Source organism: Leptidea sinapis, chromosome 45 (assembly GCF_905404315.1).
Source record: "Leptidea sinapis chromosome 45, ilLepSina1.1, whole genome shotgun sequence".
In the NCBI taxonomy this organism is placed as follows: Eukaryota; Metazoa; Arthropoda; class Insecta; order Lepidoptera; family Pieridae; genus Leptidea; species Leptidea sinapis.
Window position 1 is genome coordinate 8,877,355 of NC_066309.1, and position 5,000 is coordinate 8,882,354.

Below are 5,000 nucleotides of genomic sequence, written 5' to 3' on the forward strand. Positions count from 1 at the left end.
ACAATTTTTGTCCGAGATACTTTTATGATAAAACTTACCTACCGTTTTGCTGAAAATCGCGAAAAACGAATGTGATTAAGTAAGTAAGTAAGTAAGTACGTAAGTAAGTAAGTAAGCAACTAAGTAAGTAAGTAAATAGGTAAGTAAGTAAGTAAGTAAGAAAGAATTACGTTTAAAGATATTTATTTCTCATTAAAAACATAATATTGTCACTTACATGAGAACATAAAAATATGATGTAATAATTTATCCGCCGTTCTTTAGATGTTCAGTACATACATGTTACACATTATAGTACTTATTCTTCTTCACAAAATTTAAGATTACACACTTTTACAGGGCACTGTCACATAACAAACAATTTCAGACATGTGTTTTATAAAAACTTTGAAACAATATAGTCTGATAGGTCACGTTTAAATGTTTTTAGTGACCTAATCTTTTTGAGAGATGAAGGTAGACTATTAAAAAGTGGTGCGCCCTCGTAAATAAACATACGCTTGCCGTAATTTGTTCTTGTCTTAGGTAGTATCAAGTAGCTGGCTCGTCTCGTGCTGCGTTTAGACGTTTACATGTTTAGTTTGGGTGAGTAAGATTGATGTATGATAAGAATTTTGATTTGATTTGAAATATATTTTTTTTTGGAGGTTTTTTATTTGGTTTCGGAGGGAAAATGAAATGTACGTGTCGCGCGTTTATTACTGAACATTATCGTACTCGTTATTAATAAAGTAAAAAAAAAAAAAAAAAAAAAAAAAAAAAAAAAAACGATTTTTTCTTCGAAGCCGCAATGCATATTCAATATTATGTTATTAATAAATAGTAAAATCAAATCAAAATCACTTTATTCACATATCAGAGAGTTTACACGTTCATATCGTTCGCGTGCACCACACATACGGCAGTCGGCGTCGAGAGTCGAGTCCGTAGCGAACGGTTCGCGACGCCGAATTCAACGCCGCTCAAGTTTTTTCTTGTAAAAAGAGTGAAAAACGCACGCGACAAAAATACAAAAACGCGCACAACACCAACCACCCCCAGCCACAACAACTGCTGCTGTTTTATTATTCTCGTCGTCGTCATCGTCATTCATATTTTATTTAATATATATTTATATTTGAGTAAGTTTGTGAATGCGCGCGATGATAACGACGATGATATAATAACAATACGGTTGTTGGTACTCTCGGGGCAGAGAGCTGGTGTGTCTGTGTCTGTGTTTGTGTCGCGCGTTGTTTTATATGTTCTTTTTTTACAATATAAAAAATGAGACAGACTCACCGCGCTGTGTCGATCGAGCGTTTTCGAGTTTCCCTATGCGGATGATATTTGATTTGGTGATTTGAAAGGTTTTTTGTGATTTCGTTTCTCATAATTCCTCTCTTCACTCTCTCTACAGTATCATACGCTGCGGCGATCCTCGTCACGTTGAAAGCGATCGTGTAAATTTTTTGCGCGCACCAAGACGCCGACTGGGCTTCGACGGTTTCCCTCTGTTAAGATTTTTAACGTGAGGGCCCGCAAGCCGGAACGCGTCGCGCATTTCACGCGTGCGAGACGTTCACGCTCCTCTCAAGCACCGGGCGTCGATCCGATTTGTGATCACGACGTGTACCGATATTAATACGTTGATACCGCTTCTATTGCGTGTCATCATTTTTATTATTACCCGAAGGGACTCTCGTTACTGAACTTTCATAACATACAATCGGCCCATCGCCGATTTATGATTCGTTCAACGCGCACCGTATGCCTTTGAGATATATAGTATACAGTGCGCGAACGGATATCTCACGATATGTTCAAGATGTCATAGTCGCGACGCCCTAAGGGGAGATCGCGACGCATGACGCGCTGAGCGCGACAACAATCGTTGTTTGCAGCAGCTCCCTGGTTGATCCTGCCAGTAGTTATATGCTTGTCTCAAAGATTAAGCCATGCATGTCTCAGTGCAAGCCGTATTAAGGCGATACCGCGAATGGCTCAATATATCAGTTTTGGTTCCTTAGATCTTACTCAGTTACTTGGATAACTGTGGTAATTCTAGAGCTAATACATGCAATCAGAGCTCTGACCAGTGATGGGATGAGTGCTTTTATTAGATCAAAACCAATCGACGGAGGGCCTCGCGTCCGAAGTCGTTAATTTTGATGAATCTGGATAACTTTTGCCGATCGCATGGTCCAGTACCGGCGACGCATCTTTCAAATGTCTGCCTTATCAACTTTCGATGGTAGTTTCTGCGACTACCATGGTTGTCACGGGTAACGGGGAATCAGGGTTCGATTCCGGAGAGGGAGCCTGAGAAACGGCTACCACATCCAAGGAAGGCAGCAGGCGCGCAAATTACCCACTCCCGGCACGGGGAGGTAGTGACGAAAAATAACGATACGGGACTCTTACGAGGCCTCGTAATCGGAATGAGTACACTTTAAATATTTTAACGAGGAACAATTGGAGGGCAAGTCTGGTGCCAGCAGCCGCGGTAATTCCAGCTCCAATAGCGTATACTAAAATTGTTGCGGTTAAAAAGCTCGTAGTTGCATTTGTGCGCCGCGCTGTCGGTGCATCGCATCCGCGGTGATACTGACACGTCTGCGGAGCATATCGTCGGTGAGCCGGCGGTAAAACGCCGGTTCAATATCAAAATCCTATCGCGGTGCTCTTCAGTGAGTGTCGAGATGGGCCGACAATTTTACTTTGAACAAATTAGAGTGCTCAAAGCGGGCTCAAAATGCCGCTTGAATATTTCGTGCATGGAATAATAGAATATGATCTCGGTTCTATTTTGTTGGTTTTCAGAACTCCGAGGTAATGATTAATAGGGATAACTGGGGGCATTCGTATTGCGACGTTAGAGGTGAAATTCTTGGATCGTCGCAAGACGAACATCAGCGAAAGCATTTGCCAAAGGTGTTTTCATCAATCAAGAACGAAAGTTAGAGGTTCGAAGGCGATTAGATACCGCCCTAGTTCTAACCGTAAATATGTCATCTAGCGATCCGCCGACGTTACTACAATGGCTCGGCGGGCAGCTTCCGGGAAACCAAAGATTTTGGACTCCGGGGGGAGTATGGTTGCAAAGCTGAAACTTAAAGGAATTGACGGAAGGGCACCACCAGGAGTGGAGCCTGCGGCTTAATTTGACTCAACACGGGAAATCTCACCAGGCCCGGACACCGGAAGGATTGACAGATTAACAGCTCTTTCTTGATTCGGTGGGTGGTGGTGCATGGCCGTTCTTAGTTGGTGGAGCGATTTGTCTGGTTAATTCCGGTAACGAACGAGACTCTAGCCTGCTAAATAGGCGTCGTCATTTAGGTGTGCGCGGCTTCAGGGTCGCGCAACTCACTGGCGGCGTATTAAAATTCTTCTTAGAGGGACCGGCGGCTTCGAGCCGCACGAGATTGAGCAATAACAGGTCTGTGATGCCCTTAGATGTCCTGGGCCGCACGCGCGCTACACTGAAGGAATCAACATGTTCTCCCTGGCCTAGAGGCCCGGGCAACCCGTTGAAACTCCTTCGTGCTGGGGATTGGGGTTTGCAATTATCCCCCATAAACGAGGAATTCCTAGTAAGCGCGAGTCATAAGCTCGCGTTGATTACGTCCCTGCCCTTTGTACACACCGCCCGTCGCTACTACCGATTGAATGATTTAGTGAGGTCTTCGGACCGACACGCGGTGGCTTCGCGGCCGTCGGCGTTGCTGGGAAGTTGACCAAACTTGATCATTTAGAGGAAGTAAAAGTCGTAACAAGGTTTCCGTAGGGGAACCTGCGGAAGGATCATTAACGTGTAACGGTCGCGTGCGCGAGCGTTGTCGCCGACACGCTTCGCTCACAGCCGACTGTTGACGATGATAACTTCAATCACGTGTCAATCACTGATTATTTTCGCGCTCGCGATGTGCTCTCTGTGCTACGTTGTCGCGTTTGCCGCGCGCGCGCTGACATCTCCCGCCGCATGTGGGGGGTGTCCGGCACGACGTCTCCGGCACGACGCTTCGGCGGGCGCGGTTCGCATGTACGCGACGCGCGTGCGTCTCGCGACGCGCTCATGTCGAGTGCGAAGCGAGTCGAGATCACGACGTACGCGCAATGCGTGCGTCACATAATATTTTGTTACACACAGAGATCGTTCACGTATTTTCTAAATATAAAAAACTATTACCCTGAACGGTGGATCACTTGGCTCGCGGGTCGATGAAGAACGCAGTTAACTGCGCGTCATAGTGTGAACTGCAGGACACATTTGAACATCGACATTTCGAACGCACATTGCGGTCCGTGGAGAAATATCCAGGACCACTCCTGTCTGAGGGCCGGCTGCATAAAAGAATACGACGACGCCGTCGCTGTATGCTGACAACACTGTTTGCGCGCCTAAAAAACGTGTAAAACGAGTGACGGTCTTCGGGCCGGGCTCGGGTAAACCCCGCCGGTTTTCCGGGGCCCGCTCGATCCGTTCGAAAATGTAAAATAAGCCGCAACGCGTGGTGCTGCTCGCGTGCAACGCCGTCTCCGCCTCACGCCCGACGTGGGTCACGGAGACGGGCGCGGTACCGGGGCGCGCTCGTTCGCTGTCACACGCGGATATCTCGTGATTAATTTTAATTAATCTATGCAGAGCTCTCTATGTGAACGGCGTGCGTGGCTGCGCCTTCGGTTCGCGTCCCGTGCGCTGCACGTGTTATTTCGGCCCGACGTGAGCGTGCAAACGAGTAGGCGGACTCGACGTCCGAAGGGCGCTTCGATCGCGGTACGTGCGCGGGTCGACGATACGTCGTTGAGACTTATTGGCGGCGCGCGCACGACGGTGTCGCTGCGCTGACGGATATCGTGTCTGCCTCATACTTTTTATCGTTGGCCTCAGATCAGGGAGGATCACCCGCCGAATTTAAGCATATTAGTAAGCGGAGGAAAAGAAACTAACCAGGATTCCCTCAGTAGCGGCGAGCGAACAGGGATAAGCCCAGCGCCGAATCCCGCGGTCGTCACGG

The 5,000-nt window shown here is 47.2% G+C and overlaps 3 non-coding genes across 3 annotated transcripts in view; all 3 read left to right on the forward strand.

Moving 5' to 3' along the window:
• Nucleotides 1–1,887: 1,887 nt before the first annotated feature.
• On the forward strand, nt 1,888–3,792 carry LOC126977657 (small subunit ribosomal RNA). The gene has a single exon (XR_007732331.1). It is a non-coding gene; the product is annotated as a small subunit ribosomal RNA (ribosomal RNA).
• Nucleotides 3,793–4,168: 376 nt separating this feature from the next.
• Nucleotides 4,169–4,325, forward strand: LOC126977584 (5.8S ribosomal RNA). The gene has a single exon (XR_007732258.1). It is a non-coding gene; the product is annotated as a 5.8S ribosomal RNA (ribosomal RNA).
• Nucleotides 4,326–4,864: 539 nt separating this feature from the next.
• Nucleotides 4,865–5,000, forward strand: part of LOC126977725 (large subunit ribosomal RNA) — a 3,975-nt gene continuing 3,839 nt past the window's right edge. Inside the window, exon 1 of the ribosomal RNA XR_007732395.1 lies at nt 4,865–5,000. This exon is cut by the window's right edge and continues 3,839 nt beyond it. This is a non-coding gene — a ribosomal RNA (large subunit ribosomal RNA).